General features: G+C 38.8%; 1 long non-coding RNA gene across 1 annotated transcript; it reads left to right on the forward strand.

Moving 5' to 3' along the window:
- The first annotated feature begins 11,828 nt into the window (after positions 1-11,828).
- Positions 11,829-17,076, forward strand: LOC148054697 (uncharacterized). The gene is made up of 3 exons (XR_015706535.1): positions 11,829-14,149; positions 15,335-15,542; positions 17,022-17,076. It is a non-coding gene; the product is annotated as an uncharacterized LOC148054697 (long non-coding RNA).
- The last annotated feature ends 360 nt before the right edge of the window (positions 17,077-17,436 follow it).

The raw sequence follows: 17,436 nt of genomic DNA on the forward strand, positions 1-17,436 counted from the left end.
GTCAATTGTCACCAGCCCTGTACTGACTTCTGAGGCTTCCTAAGTGTTAACCTCAGTTCTTAGCATGAACTAACCTTCTTCCTCTGAACTTGGCTTGCTAAATTAGTTTTAACATAGAATATGTAAAGTACAAACAGCCTGTAAAATGTTAACGAAAAATGGTCTCTTTTCCCTGACATAAGATTAACAAACCCAGGCAAAATGATGAAATGCTGTGCAGCTGTATCTAAGCTGAATAACATGAGGTCTTACAACAAACTTCAGCGCATAAATGAAATGAAATTTCTCTAAGAGTTTATTGATTTTTCCCATTATGACACAATGCATATGGTTCAATTCATTCAAAGAAGTTTTATATAAAAAGAAAATTAACCTATAATTCTGCCATTAACTGCCAACAATTAATATTACCTCTGTAGAATGAAAGTCCCCTCAGTTTCATTCTTGACAATTCTGCCCCAGAAATCGGTAATTTATCTTTATTGCATCAGTGCACCTTAATCAAAAACAGAGAATGCAACTACTTAAAATGTTTTCTAATTTAATTATGTGCTTTTAAAAAAGGATATTTCATATTAGTGATTTCTTATGATGGGAGAAAAAAAATCACTCTGTGGCCTTTCACAAAACAGAGTATACAGATAACAAATCTCTTAATCTTATTTTTCTTCTCACAAAACTTCATCTATGAAGTGTTTTGACAATTAATACATAATCTGTTCATCTGAGTAATGCCATAGTGGAAGTCTGTTTTATGTAGCCTCACCATAACGTGCCTATGAGTTCTCATGAAACATTAGAAGATCCCTATTTCCTTTGCAAACATGGGGCAAATTATTAATGTTTTTGCTTCTAATTCTAAATTAGTAGTTTTTCTTCTTTAAAGACTATAGAATTTAGACCATATGAAAGCAAGAAAGGAATAATAAAGTCAGAAAGTTCAATACGAGAGAATCCCCCTGAAACCTTTTTATCTTTATAGGAGAAAATGGAATTAGATTTACAACTAGCTTTTTACCCTTTTTCATTTTGATGCAAGTGATATAGGGTTTCCTACAGTGAAGCATATTTCTGTGTAAACATTTTTTTGTACACAGTAAAACATGTATGCTACAACTGTCTTGCTAATACTGTGTAATACCATATTTTTTCTCCTCTTTGTTTAATTTCCAGTAAATACTTGCATTAACTTGTAAACAAAATGATATGAAAAATCATGAAGCAAAGAAAACATAAAAATAATCCTCAAAACAGGTAAGTCCATGTGTACCTCAGTGAGTTTTGCATAAGAAAGATTCAAAGAATGCATGCACATTTTTGCCATTGACTCGCTGGAGGTGATAAGAAGAGTAGGAGTTCAGAAACATCACTCTAAATGTCAAAGCTGCCACCCATATCATGTATTACACCAGGCTGGACATATATCCTCACTGAAGCTCAGGAGTGCTTCATGGCATGCCCTGGGATCCTGATGCAGTGATCACTCAGAGCTATCTGGAGCATGCTGTATATCCATTCTGGTCCTCTCTTCTTTCCCCAAGAGAAAAGGTGTTCAGAAGGAGCTGGTATGCATCTGGGTTTTATCATAATATGGGGCAGTATGTTCAAAGTTTTTTTTTGAAGCACTTCCAGAACCAACTATTTATATATAGCTGGTGAAGAGATAAAGATGAGTTACAGATTGACTTTGATAAGATAAGATAAAAGGAATTATTCTCATGGTATATGATATATTCCAGTACCGTAATGCTGGAAAATAGCCCTAACCAATGAGCCCTGGGAGCTGCAGTTTCAATCAGTCAGCCCAATGTTGCCAGCTCCAAACCAATGCCTAAAGGAGGTTATGTAAGAAAACTGTTTTGTCACATTGCCCAGTTCAGTGAGTAGCATCAGAGGTGGTGGGGAAAAATCTTTTGCTGACCTTACCCCACCACCCGTGCTACTCATAGTTCAGATACTCTTATTAGATATTATAAAATCATAAAAGCAGAGGGATCTAAATGACCTGGTGGACAGAAAGTTTTCTCATCAATCTGTTTTTCTCATCTCTTGTCAAGATTGTCTAACTTGTTTTTAAAAGACCTCCAAAGACAGGAACTCCCCAAATAGTGTTATATGCTGCTTCATGATTTTTACCAATATTTTTTTTCTTTTTTCACTGTCATTCAAACCTATCAACCAGAGCCATTAAAAAAGTAATCCTATTTCTTTTTACAGCTTTTTCTATAACTGAAGATTTTTGTCATGTCTTCTCTCAGTTGTTTTTTTTGTTGGTTTTTTTTTCTATTTTAGGTGGAGCAACCCCAATTTCTTCAGCTTTCTCTCACGTGTTATGTTTTCTTTGCTTATGTTCATGTTTGGTGTTTTGTCCAGAGGCTCTTCACTTGGCCCACTTCTTTCTTGAAGTATGGTGCCCAGCACCGGACAACTGCTGCTGGACCTAAATAGTCTGGAAAGACAGAATGTCATTGTGCTTTTGCTCTGATTGCACATCTTGTTACATTGCGTGCCTTTTTCAAAGCAGTGCGGCCCTGTTGACGTGCAGTTTGAATGGCAAGGACAGCCTCTGTGTCTTCTCTGCAGAACTCAGCCAGTGTTTCCTCCTTCCTGTTCACTTTTTCAACTCAAGATGAGAGTCATGTAGTTACCCCTGTGAAATGTTGGCATATATATCCAGTGTATTGGCAGAAGTTCTCAGGATAACCTGTTCTGGCAATATTTTTTTCTCCATTATCCTACAGCAGCTTATGGTGATGATGACGATGGTGTTGATAGACGATGTCCCTTTTTTGTAGCTTTGTTAAAAATTTTGAAACTGGGAATGGAACCCTTTTTTGGAATTCACTCATTTTCTTTTTAACACTGCAACTGAAAATATCCCTGTACATCCTAGGAGTCAGATAGGTGTTCAGCTGAGCCTTTTGGGAGCTGCTATTGCAAAGCACTATATCTTGGCAAGAAGCGTCCTCTGGAAGGTGTCAACATATGATCTGCTCTGGGTTTTGGTGATGTAGAGAAAACTCTTAATTAAGAGACATCATATTGTCATAGTTGTGTAAGATACTGTCTGAATTTAGTGACATCTACATAGACAGTGAAGCCTCCAGTGCTAATACTGAGAACTAAGCTTGTGGGAGGCTCCACTGACACTATGACTACCTCAGGTCAGGTGCCTAAAATTAGATGCTGTAGTATTTTTCCTTCTGTGCTCCAGCCACACTGTGGATGTAGTTAATTTCATCTAGATTCAGCTGTCTAGGAGCTAAAGGTGTCTAGTTCAAGCTAGATGTCTAAGATGACACTGTAGCGAGGGGAATCTCCAGAGGATCATTCGTCCTTTCTCAGCCATTGATCTCACTTTTGAATGAATTCTTCCCTGGACAAGCTTATTATATTTTCTTGGGCATTAAAGGGGCCTAGAGGACTAAGACTGAAACTGTTAACATTAGATAGGATTAACATAGGCTTACATTTGAAGTTATTCATATGTAAAGCTAGATAATTATACTTCATGAGGACTTTTAAAGCCTAAATGGTGCTACTGAATGGACTCAGTTGATAATGTATTTTAGAACTGTGAAGGTAAATCATAAAAGAAGGAAGGTATGAATCTTGTACCTTTAGGCACACAAAGACTTTTTGTCTTGCTTTTGGAAATGGTCCATTAAATGGCAATGAACAGAAGAGCTTCCTGGTAAAACGAATAGCTCATGCATTCTACTGTGCAAAAATTTGTGTCCAATTAATAGCACAATATGATATGGCTCTACAGGCTGGAGCAAGTTTTGCAAAAGTATATTAGGTGACCTTTGTTGTCTTTTCCCTTTGTGGGATTCTTCAGCCCACTAAAACAAGGTTACTTTAGTGCAATTAAGTTTTAAGTAGCTTGTTTTTGTTTGCATGAGTTGAATTCTGTCTTGCATTTTGTATGTCAGAAGATTCTTTAATCTGAAATTTATTTTTTTTAAATCTGATTTAATATCTTTTAAATCAATGACTTTCATGGAAAATAGCAAAATAAAGCAGCAGTAATTTATGGATGATCAGGGGAGTGAGAAGAAAGCGGGACATGAAAAAAACAGAAATTATGAAACTAGAATCATTCCTGTTATTATGGGTTCAGCATGAAAACTAAGTTGTGCCAGTTATGTGGTGTTGACACTGAACTGAAAAAAAAAGTTGTTTATTGAAAATCTGTGAACAAAAAGAGAGGTTTGACTGTTGTTTTAAGTGGAAAAATGCTGCAACGTGTAAAAAGAGCTATATAAGTTCCTGAGTAAATGATTGTCTTAGAACTGTCATTACTCCATCTGATAGGAATTTATTTTTTCTTATTTATTACTTTTCTGGATAGCAGAAGATGATAAATGAGTTCCTGAAATTGGGAAATAAGCTACACTTTTCATCAGGTATTATTTATGAAAATATGCTTTTCTGGACATAGTAAAAATTTGAACATAAAAATATTTGCTTATCTCATATTGACATGTGCTGAATAAGGTCATCTGAGCAATCCCATCCCTATACATTACCCATGTTTTTAGAATTCTTTTTTTTTTATGGAATTCGTCCTAGCAGGCAGCATCCTAGCAGAGAAATCAGAATCTTAAATGGGCAGAAAAAGAAAAGAACCCTGATCGCATGAATATTCATGAAAATTATGATAAGAGAGAGCTTTTAGGTACAAAAATTACATCTTGATTCAAATTCAGTAAAAATTTGTAGATATTTCTCAAGGTATCCCTGAACTAACACTTGCATAGCCCAGTTCACTGCTGTAAAGTTGAAAGTCTTGTAGCTGCTTTTTCACTTTCTTTTTTAGTAGGCTTTGGATTTAAGGGTTAAGTCAACCCCTGATCCATATGAACAGTCTGTGTCCATATGAACAGTGAGTGTTCAAAGATCTGAGTAGTCAAATATCCAAATCATTCTCTCTAACATGGAAAAATTGACCTTTGAGTAATGCATAAACTTTACAAGTCTTAGTTTGGGGTATCCCAAAGATCAGATTTTTCTTTTTTTTTTTCCTTCCTGGCCCCGCCCCCCCATAATTTTGAAATTCTTATATATCCTCTATTTCCAGCCTGTTACATCCCACAGGACAGTCTTTGGCTTCTATGCAATGAATCTAGGGTATTTCATGTGAACAAATTGGGAGTAGGAATGCAACATCAATATATTAGGTTACAATAAATAGTTGAAACCTGTGATACTGTTTTTTTGATGTTTCTTAGGTCAGCAAAGGCACCATTCACTTTCTGTATTTATATTCCTGCTCTGATGTTTCCTCCGTTCAGAATTCCTAATCCCTTCAGTTCCTTTCTCTCTTTTCTTTGAGAAAAAAAGTCTGGCAGTGGGATAGCAAAAGCTTCAGACACATTGTGTGAACATCTGGGAAACTTGACAGTAAAGTGTTGAGTCCAGCAGTCAAGCAGCTGGCTAAGTCCTTTGCACTGCAGTTGCTGGGTTATCTCTGTCCTTGGAGACCAGTATCAAGCGAGTCTTTTTTTCAGAGAACTGGTAGAAGTATCATCATGGAAGCATTTGCTCATCCTTTCTGACACTTTATCAAGTTCAGCGAAGGGTTGCAAGAGGTTCAAAACAAACGCTGTAACAGGAGACTTTCTGGTCTGTGTTATGCCCAGCTGTGATTCTGTCCCCAGGCCTGATACAGCGGTGGCACCAAGCACACACTATGTTTGTCGATCCTCAGCTGTTCTTCGTTTCCCCACACAGCTGTGGGAATAGTTCTTATGTTGGCATAATCTTTCACCAGAACTAAAACCAATTCAAATCTTCACCCTGAAGTCTGATATTTTTAGTATGCGTTTGTCTCCTTCTATATCTTTCTTTGATTTTAAAAATTATTTTCCATCAGAATCATTGCTTACCATAAAAATTGCCATTGCTCTAGTTTATCTCAGAAATCAATCTAAGTTTACTGCCTTACAAAAAAATCACAGACTCTGGGGGCTTAAGGCTTTCCTGAGTTAATTATTTTAGCATATCATATGACTAAAACCAGGCAAAACAGGGAAAAAGCACAAGGTAAGGAAGACATTTTGCTACTTGTCTTCTACCATGCAACACTGCCACCAGTATGGCTAAGTGTTCAAATGAGATAAGTTTATAGATGAAGAACAGCTGGTAATAACTAAACCAGAGGGAGACAGGAAAACACCTGCAGAAGTTTGATCCTGCGAAAGTTGTGCCTTTGGGTTTGTTTCTTTCTTTTCTGATTTTTGCAGGTCTTTTTACATTACCCTTCCATCACGTAATGTAGTTGTTATGCTGCAGCAAATCAGAGGTGATCACAACACTTGATTAAAAGTAACAAATCTAACCATGATTATTTTGGATGATAAAGAAGTAAAATTGAAAAGTCTACAGGGCAATCATGCAAGAGTGCTGTAGAGACACCAGCAGGGAAGAATGCAGATCAAACCACAGAAATGGCAGGTGAGCAGTCTGCCTAAGTTTCACAAAGTATACCACGCTGCAATCTAACTCGGCTTAGGTATTTGTTAATGCTTGCACAGTGCTGTGAGGATGCATGCTTTATTTAGCACAGATTGTATCCTTTGGTAGAATAACATCTCTGCAGTGTAACTGGTGTCAAATCTGGCTTCCCTAAAATCAAAGTGAAAGAGAATTTAAGTATTTGTATCAGGGCCCTGGGGGGCCTGACTGCCCCCGCAGACCCGCCGGGGGTCCCTCCGCCCTGCCCACAGCCCAAGACCCCATTTCAGAACCATCTGCCCCGGTGCCTCTGGCTGCCCTGCTGGCCCAGGGATCCCCTGCAGCCCATGGCCCCCAGGGGATGGGGGCCCTGCCAGCCCACACTGCACCCTGCCAATCTGCACTGTTACAATTTCCCCAAAAGACAGATTTTTTTTTGTTCCCCCTTAAATTCATCTCAGGGAAGTATTCGCAGTTTCCTGTCTCTCTGAAACTTCTGTCTTTATGCATCGTACACTGAAATATAGTACCTGGAGACACTTGATACCTTCAAATATGGTAATGCCTCTATTCTTCATTCCTCAGAGCTAAAGACTCAGAAGCTTTAAATATCTCCAGAATGCTCCTTTCAAGACTAACAATCCACAATAAGTAAAAATACTTTTAAAAGTGTGTTTTTATGATACAGTTAGATACAGTTACAAGCAAGGATTGAAAACATTACCAAACTTAACTCTTAAATGGTGTTTTTCATTGGTGGTCTTTTGAATGGTTTCCAGAAAATAAGGCAAAAGTAAAGGTACAGGGAATAAAACTTTAGCTTTTTAATTTTGATAATTATGGATAGGTTTAATTATGCTGAACTGTGTACCTATTCTGAGAGATACATCTGGAGTACTGCAAGTACAAGCAGAGTGAAAATATAAAGGGAAAATTAAATAAGGACATAAAGAAACTATGAATGTTCACATTATGCTATTTAACATGAATAGCTAAATCACAGGATATTTTAGAGGTAAAGAAAATAACAGAGATTTATTAACATATTTCATACAGATAGTAGTAGTCTCATTTACATGAATATGAGTATTTACTGAGTGTAAATGGCAACGTTCCATGAACTATATTTCATGCAATGAACAGAGCACCCGCTTGCACTAGGAACTCATCTACACTTTATTTTACAAGTACTGGTAAAGATCCAATATGTTTGCCTGTTTTTTTTCACTCATCATAGCATACAGATATGCTTATTGTCAGAAGTCTGTCAACCACTTATTAGTTTGGACTTTAAAAACACAGAATTGTCCATCAAAGCCTCCTAAAGACTGTCCTGGTTTAAATTAACTCCTATAAAACCTGCAACTGGACTCACACACTGCTGTTTCTCTGCCCTCTGCTAAGAAACGGGCCTTCTTGCATCCCTTTTTATAAATACCTAATGTGAGCTTCCCAGCTTATCCAGAGGGCTGACAGATCCAGGTGCATCAGAGGAGAGATGCAGCTTTTAGGCTTCTAGGGGATGCTAGGGAAAAAGCTGGCTATTGCATCCCTCTTTTATGTACCAGCAAAGCTCCAGCTCAGATGTGGTCACCCACAGATGTGGCGGTATGTAGGTTATTACCAGGGCTGAAACAGACTGACTCGTGCATCTCTGCCAGCAGCCTATGAGTGCTCTTTGAATATTTTGTTCAATTATTTTATTTTGAGATTTTTAGTTTGCTTTTGCAAAAACTCCTTAGCTGTGTCTTATAGACTGTTCTTAACAGTATACTTGACTCTTATCTCTGCAAGCTGACAACTGAAACATCTTGCTAAAGTCTCTTCTCTTTATAGTTTCTTGTTTAAGTTCTATCTTAACAATTCCAATGCCATTTTCTTTACTTTTTTCCAGACTTCACACTAAAAAGTCCTCCAGCTGAGTTATGCCCCTTCATCATGGAATTCACACCCCGCCCCCTCCACTGACGCAAACTTTGGAAAGCAGCTCTACAGAGGATAACCTAAGTGCTGCCTCCAGAGCTAAGTGTGCTGTCCTTGCTTGTTATTGTAACATTGATATACATATCTTCCTTTCCTCATTTGTTATATCCTAGTGTCATTAGGACAAGCCTGCAGCAATTTTAAAAGCTGGCTGTACAACCTCTTTGACGTCATTACAGAAAGGTCTCGACTGCAGACCCTGCATATACTGTCTGTGATATAGTGTATAAAAATCTATGTCAGTGCTGGCTCTTGGGGAGCACTGGAAATGATTCAACTGTCTGGAATGGGCAGATGGCTGCTATCAAAGTTTTATTATCGCCGTCATTATTATTACAGTGGTTTGTGACACATATTGAACTTTCAGACTGGTGTTAAACCTTAAGTATTTGAGCAACACTTTCTGAAATTCAAATCCTTCAAATCCTTTCCAATCTGATTCCAAAAAGCAGGAGTAAGTTTAAAGTTAATTAGACAGATTGCTTGGTTCCACTTCCAACTTTCAGCATAATTATCTCAAAATTCTTGTTCTCATGTAAACGCAACTGTTAAATATTTTTAATTGCCTTGATTTATTGCAGAACTTAAATTCAGTACATGTTGAATGTTCAGCAGGGTGGAAAGAAAATTTGAGTTAGTTAAGGGTGCATATGGATTGGATTGCCTACCATGGCCTCTGTTTGGAAGAGCTTGTAGTTAACCTAGGCTACCAGATACTGCCTGCTGGAAGTATCCTCTATAACTAACCATACTGAGGGATGTAGGATTAATTGATACAGGTTTCTTTTAAACAAATTAACTTGCAATATGAGTAAATTTGCCTGGGATATGGTAAGAGTGACATCTTGTTTTTATCTTGTAGCTGCTACCTCCGTTCTGTTTGGTATTTAGGCATTTAACCTCTCTCATGATTTTCTTGTGATACATCAGCAGATGGCTGAGGCTTTTTCTGGTTCATCCTGGTAGTGGCTCAGACTGGGTTACGTTGGCTGTCTGTCACTGCTTTGTACTTGTTTTTGATTTTCTCCACTGCTGTCCTGTAGGTCACCCCTGCAAGGTATATATAAACCACTGCTGCTTGTGCCTTTGGCTTTTGTGATTCCTTTTGTTGTTGATTTTAGCCAATGACCTGAATGCAGTGGTGTTGGCTTTTTGATTCCTTATTCTGGTCAAGTTTCCTATTTAACTTGGTGTACCTTTCACTCTGTCTGCAACTGGCCTGTCAGCAGATGTCCCCTCAGCAGAAGTATGATTCGCTTAACTAAATTAAATTAATTTCTGTTTCCAGGAGGGCCAGAATTATTAGGCAGATGTCTTCTCCTCTTTGTTTTGCCTTCACCATCAACGTCTTTCTCCCCACTTAGTGATGTCTTGGGCAAGGTATCTAGTGGGCGTGCTTTCACTTCTTATTGACTAAGAATCAGTTTGTACCGCGGTTATCTCCTCTTCTTAACATCATCTTCTCGAGTATCTTTATAATGCCCTGGAGTACCTTTCAGTGTCAGATTCAGTGTCAGAAACCCTGTTATGCACCTGAAATTCCTCTTCTAGCATAGGTTGGGTCTAATATGCGCTTTCATAGAGACAAAGGGAAATAAACCCACTTTTCATTCCTCCTCTTCCTAAGTCTGGGTCTATTCTGTCTTCTGCAACAGGGTTGTGTATCCAGATAAGTATAACAGTAATTACATGTGCCATTTCACGACCCTTCCTCTACGTTACAGTTGTGGAAAAGTCCATTGCAAATAAAAGGCTGATTTGGAAGGGAAGGAGGAGGAAGAAGGAAGGTAGCTGTATTACCTGACTGACTAGAGCTGCTGTATTCTGCATTCAATGTATTCATTTATAAACGATAACGAATAAAGTTTTCCCCTAAATCAGCTTTTCCCGGGTATTGATTGCCACCAGTGACAGAAGCTGCAGTCTGTAATGGATCTAGAGGTCAGCTTCCAGTGACGCAGTTTCGAGGAACGTGAACAGAGCCAGTCTGAGCTCCAGAAAATCAATCACAGGGAAATAGTTTGTAAGCATCAGAAGTGGTGGCAGTGGTGGGGCATTACAGGGCATTACTCCACACCTTGTGAGCTAAGTGTCTTTTCCAGAAGAGCAGGGTCAATCCCTCTGCAGCTGTTTGGACTCTGTCACTTATAATCAGAGCCAGTTGAGCTGTTAGAAAGTTCATGTGAGGAAGGACTAGTGATTGCCATTAATGTTTCTTTTTCCTCTGTCATAACTGCCTAGAAAGTTACTTTTCTTCATACCTGGCTTTCAGCAAAATCAGCTATGTAATTCTCAGTGGTGCCAGAGCTCATCTCCTTCTGTTGTTCAGGAAAATTCACTGTGTCTCAGCCTTGTTCCTCCCTTCGTTGCCTACAGAGCATGGCTCTGTAGTGAAGGTCACAGGCACCTCAAATCTCAAACCGGGAAGGGAAGTGTATGTTACTTGCTATTCCAGACGTGACTGCTCTCAGAGCATCACTGAACATGTCTTATCACGCTACATTTAAGTGGAATGGAATCTCCTGAGAGATTCCTATAGAGAGAAAATAACCTAATTACCAAATGAAGACAAGTTTAGTGAGCCTATGTCTGTGTTGTTTTCAGTTAATTTCCCTAGCAACCTTGAGTGGTCTGTCCAGGGAGCTGTGTCTGTATCACCTGAAGTTTTTCTCAGACTCTGCTCCCGCTTGATAGCAGGCAAAAAATATGTTTTGCTGACATCTTTCATATACATTATCTTGTCTTCCCCCAACAATTAACATGACAGATAGTGGCACAGAGAGATAGAATGGCCTGTGTAGACTTAATTTACACAGTGCTTAGGGTTCAATGGATAGCTTACTAAGATATGTATCCTCTCTCCTACCCCCTCACCCAGAATACTGAGCCTGACTGACTTACTCAGATCCCTACCAGGACAGCTTACTTCTATGATTGTGCAAGCATAAGCTACTTGTCAGATGTGTATCTGACCTTGCTTTCAGAGGAAAATGAGGAGATTTGCAATCAAAAACAGTTAATGATGAGATGAAACTGCATAAGAAGAATAGACTTAAAAGGATAAATGAACTCACGTTGAGTTGAGTAATGCTGCAACTGGCCTGCTAACCGCACTCAAGCTAGTTCACTAGCAGCCAGTTCAGGAAACTCCTTGCCCATTTCTGGGACAACCGGCTTTTTACACACCTTCATAGGATGTGCACAGGGGTGGCCAGCTTTCCAGATCCTCTGAGCTGCATGGCCAAATCTTCTTATCATCAAGGCCACAAACATGTATTTCTTGAGCTATGAGGAGAGTGATCCGGAGGAGACTTTCACAAGCACAAGATGATGCTAACTCCTGAGAGGTCCCATCACTGCACCCTAGGGCAGTGTCTGGTGTGCAGCTGAGTCCCACAGCAGGCTGGCAATGTCTGCCTTGGTAGCTCCTTCTGGCCCACTTCCCCTTGTAGCTGGGGATGTGGATTGTCAAAACTGTGCTGCTCTTGGTCATGGAAAAGCCATGCTTAGACTGCTCGCAGACAGCATCTGGTTTGGCAGAAGTAGCTGGCCCTCCTAGAGAAAAGAGATGTCCCAGTGAATGAAGAAGTGAATGAAGAGGGAATTCTTTTCTGCAGAGGTCGTATCTGTCCCAGGCAGGTGAGCTCATAGTCTAGCCATATCCAGCAAGTGGTACCACTGCGCAGGGCTCTGAATTCCAGCCCTCAGTCAGCAGCCTGTTTCTTGATCACTCATTCATCTCCAAAGACTGCTGTGGTGGGCTGGAACCAGGACAGACCATTCAGATTAACCCAACTGTGAGCCTGGAGTCTACATGGTATGAGTTAAATGTGTTCTTGAAATAGGTTTGGCCCAGATCAAAGGGAAATAAAGCAGAGTTTGCATATTTTGGTATAGGATTAGAATCAGAGAAATCTGAACAAAAACAGACCAAGATTTTTTTTATATGTTTGGATTTTTTTTTTTTCATGGAAATCCTGACAGAGTGCTTCTTTCCTATTCCTTTAAAAAACATTGGCACTTGACCTATTTTCTTCTCAGGTTTACCTACATACAGCATTTTCCATAGCTCGAGAGAACATGTCAGCTGCAGACAAGAAGAAAAAAGCATTAGACTCATAAAATTACAAAATGATCTCTGAGTTTGGCTGGGGACCATGCTCTAAAAACCACAACAGTTAGGACACGAGGTCAATTGTGAGAGACACTTATTATTCTCAGGCCTGTTCATATAAAGAAAATCATTCCTTTATGAATAATGAAAATGTGTGTGCATACACACAGGTTTAGTAGTCCAGAACCAGATGTGTGATAGGTGAGGTAGCATTTTAGGGAAGGGGGAGGGAGAGCAGGGGAAGGAATGAAACAGTGAGGTGCTCAGGAAGGCGTAAAACACTGTTTTTCTCTTACGAAATAGTAGATGTTTAAGTTGGGGGTCAGCATTTCATAGGTATCTAATTTCATGGATATATCTCAAACAGTGTTTTTGTAGATGCTAGAAATATGTCCTTATGTACTTTTAAAAACCCTGTGAAACAAACAATAATGGGATTTTAACTTATTTGATTTGCTGGAGCTTTACTGTTGAAAGAACCCTAAAGACCAAGAGATGACCTGGCACTTGAAAGAGACAGATGAATGGGACATAGTGTACGGACATTAGTTTTCATTTGAGATCATTTGACTGCAGCACCCAAAAAGAACATTTTTATCGGTTATTGCTTGGTTAGAATTTAAGAGTATGGAAAAAAAAGGCAAAAATGACTGTGAAATACAGTCTCTAGGTATAGTTAGATTTTTGGTCATCTTGGTTTCCCATTTCCCGGTCCTCTGTATTCTACACACAAATACTGTGGCCAGAACAAGCTACTGTAGATCTGAGAAGAAAATGCACATCATCCTGATCTAAAGCACATGTCTCAACCGCTCCATCTTTCCTCAGAATTTAGCCAGTGGTAACACATTAAAACACTTATGAGTCCATTCAGCACAGGACTGTTACATAGGCATGCTGGCCTATTCATTAAAATTTGTGAGTAGTAGTGCCTTAAACTTGCCTACTACAAGGATTTTTTTGTTTAGATAGCCCAGACAGGCTCATAAAAGCCACCACTGCTTTATATTCTAGATCCAACTCTGCAACAATAAAGCTCCTTAAAATTACATATATACGGAACTAAACTAAATGCCACGATATAAAGAAAACTGTCAAAGCCCCACACTGTATTCTTAAACTGCCAGTTTAATCACTCTCTGTAAGGTTAGTGTCTGTGCACTGGCTGAATTAAAGCAGGTCTTATATTTCATGGCTAGAATTCCAGTAAAAGTGGAGCATGATACGCAAATATTTTCCTCTCCATTGAAGACTTTATACATAGCCTCAAAATTAATCATTTCTGGAAAGAGTTTTTTTTTGAAGAAAGGTAGCATGAATAAGTGTTTAAACTAGGCTAGTAGGATATATTATAGACTGCCACTAATCCTTTTAGCTAATCCATCTATTTTGTCTTTCTCACCTGAGAAGAGGTCTTTTTTCTTCACTTCTCATGGAAGGTTTAATGTTGGATTTGTACATTCTACAAAAGACTTAACCATGTATATAACATAACAAATATGTGTAATCCTGCTGATGCGGTAACCACTGTGAATGAGGTTTCGGACCTTGTGGCAGAGAATCGCCTGTGACAGCTTCAGAGTGAGTCTGCAGGTGGGTCTAGGTCTAGAAAGGCTTTGCTTTTAAAATGGTTTGTTTTTTGAAATTATGTAGAGTACTTATTGGAACAAAGTGAAATAACTAATGAACCTGTCTGATTAATTAAGACAAGAATCGATGATAGGAGTTTCCCAGCTAAAATGACAATCATAAAAAATGGAAGAGTCATTGAGTCCTGGATTATGGAAGAATTCCTATATTTTTTTGTATCAAGTTTGACTTAAATTCTCAACCCAGATTACCTTATAAATATATACATAAACATACGTGTATATACTTTAGCTTATATGTGCAGGCTACAAATTATAGGTTTTGAAGGTGAATTCTGCAACTACCTAGAGACTTTGTAACAAATCCTGCAAACTAGAAAATGCAGTAATGATGAGTGATCACTGGCATTTCCATTAGTTTTTAATTTTTATATGTCAATTGAATTTATCTTTTAAAGTTCTCTACATTTTCACTCCTACATTTCCTACTTCTTTTTTCTTTTTTATTGGTCACTCACAGTTTGAACAGCTCTTGGGAAAGTACGCAGAGGTTAATGCGGGATTTTGATCTCTGGGCATCACTGCAAGGGGAGATTTGCATTGTTTTGCACAGAAGTAACAGTTGATGCTTGGACAATTAGTGGAAAATTGCCAAGGATCACCTTAACTCTTTCCATCCCCAGAGAACCATGATGACAAGTGACTGTGTGTTTATGGGTCACTTGAATTTCTGGTGCTTCCTGTGTGACATAGGTAACCTCCACCCTCCTTTTTTAATGAGACCTACACTTTGTATGTCCTCTGTGTTTTTAAGTTTTCTGTCTGTCGTGCTGTAATGTTCCTATATTTCAGTGCTTCTTTAAACTAGTCAAACTCCGTAGCAGTGCAAGCAATACAGTGGTGATGGAGCAGAGCTTGGTGTGTGCCAGCTGCTTGGGTACTTATCCAGCATCTCAGGGAGGCCTGAGGGCTGCGTTTGAGTTCTTCATCTCTTCAGCCACATGAAGAGCACTCTACCTGAGCTGCTGGTTTTCAAGGTGGTAGCTTTGCAGTGGTGGTTGCAGTGGTTTCCAGCAGTAGGGAATTTCTTCCAGATACACCTTCAGACAGGAAATCTGAATGTGACGTGTAGCAACTCCTGTGTCTGCGATTTGCTTTTTGACTTATCAATGTAATTTGTGATTTTCAGTTAATAAGCCCTGGACTCCAGTGGTTCAATGCATGTCCCATTCAGTCTCATCCTGGTTGGGAGGATTATGGTAAACCTGGCAGAGGAGCAAGTGGGAGGCTGGGAGTGATGACTTCTTCCACTGTCCCAATGCCAAATGTGATGCAATGGATTGAAGCTAGTTTGAGAACATCTGTGAGCTGCACTTGAGGAAATGACAACTCTGCAGGTATCTGCTTGGAAACACAGCTAAAAGCATGTTGTTCCACTGGGGGAGTCCTAAATGAGACGTAGTATTAGATTTATTGTCGTATGATATTATTTAATTTAGTAAGATAGGCTAAAGGAGAAAAGACCTCTCATTTTTATAGCTACATGAAACAAAAGGTAAGACAGACTTAACAAGATTTCCCCCAGCTGTATGCTTTTCTTCTGAACTCTTTAAAAAATAAAGCAATGGACTGTGTGCAGAGATGTAGCACAAAATCTCTTTTTCTCTTTCCCTTTCCTTTCCCGCTTCCTGATAAAACTGCTGGACTTTGCAAGTAGCAGGGCGTTCTACAGGCAAAGAGATTGCATCACAAATGACTTCATGTAAACACAGAATATTAGAAAAGCCTTGTCTTTCTGTAACTTCCTCTCATGCTGTAACCAGAGAAGATGGCAGAGAAAAGGTGTCTCTCTCCAAGTTTTGTCACCTTGAGAAAATCTGGAACCTTTCCCTTCTCACAGGTCTGATGTTCGTTCTTCCCCATTCCCACTCTCCGTGTGCCCCTGTTTACTATGCCCTGCCTTATTGCTGCTAGCTTAGGCTTTCAATGTGAATGAATCTTTGACCGACTTTCCTTATACCTTTTGCTGTGGCATATAGTTCTGTCAGGTCTGAAGTCGTTTATGGATTTTATTTGTTTCCATAGCTCCAACGTGAAGATTACTCTGTGAAAGTTCTCAGAGTGTCCTGAGTGAACACAGGAGTTCAGCTCCTCCTTCAGGACTCTTTATACTTGATATATTTTGGAAGAAAAAAGGTGGTTTTTTTTCTTGTAGGCTATCTGGGAGTCATACTTTGTCACAGTAAATATTAGAGTACCTTTCATTTTTGACCAGACAGGCAGCTTACTGACAGGACTATGGTTTCTGGTGTATGTAGTAAACTCAGTCTGAAAGTCATACCCTGTCCATCACATTGTTATTACAGGCATAAATTTAAATAATATTTATCTGTTTCAAATAAATTGCATAGTTATGCTCTTGCCTTAGTTTTCTGCAGCATCTGGGATCCATCAAATTATTATACAGATGGTAAGATGTAAAATACATTTGTGTACTCATTGCCTGTATTCTCTGTTTCTGTGAATTGTTGGTGTTTTATTGTCTCTTTGTTTCAAATAAGCAAAATTTTAGTACTCTATATTTGGATTGTATGGACAGCTTAGTTTGGTAACTTATATCAACCTAACCAAATTACTATTATGGAGAGAATTAGGTGACATTTTATAATGTGAGTCTATCATTAATTTGAGTCATTATGAGAAACAACAGATAGTGTAAGCCCTCATAGGTATAAATAGATATGCAAACACAAATTAACATTATTCTGTTTATCTGTTATTGGAAATAATTTTTATTTATGATTAGAAGTACAGCATCACTAGTTTTAATGTTATGGTTCAACTATGACTTGTTTTGAATGTTTTTTTCAAATCAGAGGAGCTGATTGGAGAGAAGAATTCGTCTCAGCAGCTGAACCAGATGGTGATCAGGCCAACAGGGACAGGTACTCCTTCACTTCGCCTGCCCTTCCTCAAACTGAAAGCAATACATCAACACTAGTAATGCCAACTTCCATGACCTCAGTATTCAATTATGTTTTTCTTACAGTCTTACCATTTTTTCAATCTCATCACTTTTTGAAGACTTGCTCATAATTTTGGGATAGCTGAGGTTAGCAAAATGGATTTTCACCAGGGGTAGTGACTATAGTAGGTGTCTGAAGTTCAAGTTATTTTGAGAATATATCTAAGACTTTCTTACTTTCTGCTCTTTGTAATGCTTTATGCACTGACAGTCTTTCCTAGAGCAATTCAGATGTTTTGGTCAAGGGATAAAAAATTCCTCTCTCA

The sequence above is a fragment of the Nipponia nippon genome, unplaced genomic scaffold (genome assembly GCF_047370975.1).
Source record: "Nipponia nippon isolate SJK-2023a ecotype South Korea unplaced genomic scaffold, ASM4737097v1 scaffold_3, whole genome shotgun sequence".
Lineage (NCBI taxonomy): Eukaryota > Metazoa > Chordata > Aves > Pelecaniformes > Threskiornithidae > Nipponia > Nipponia nippon.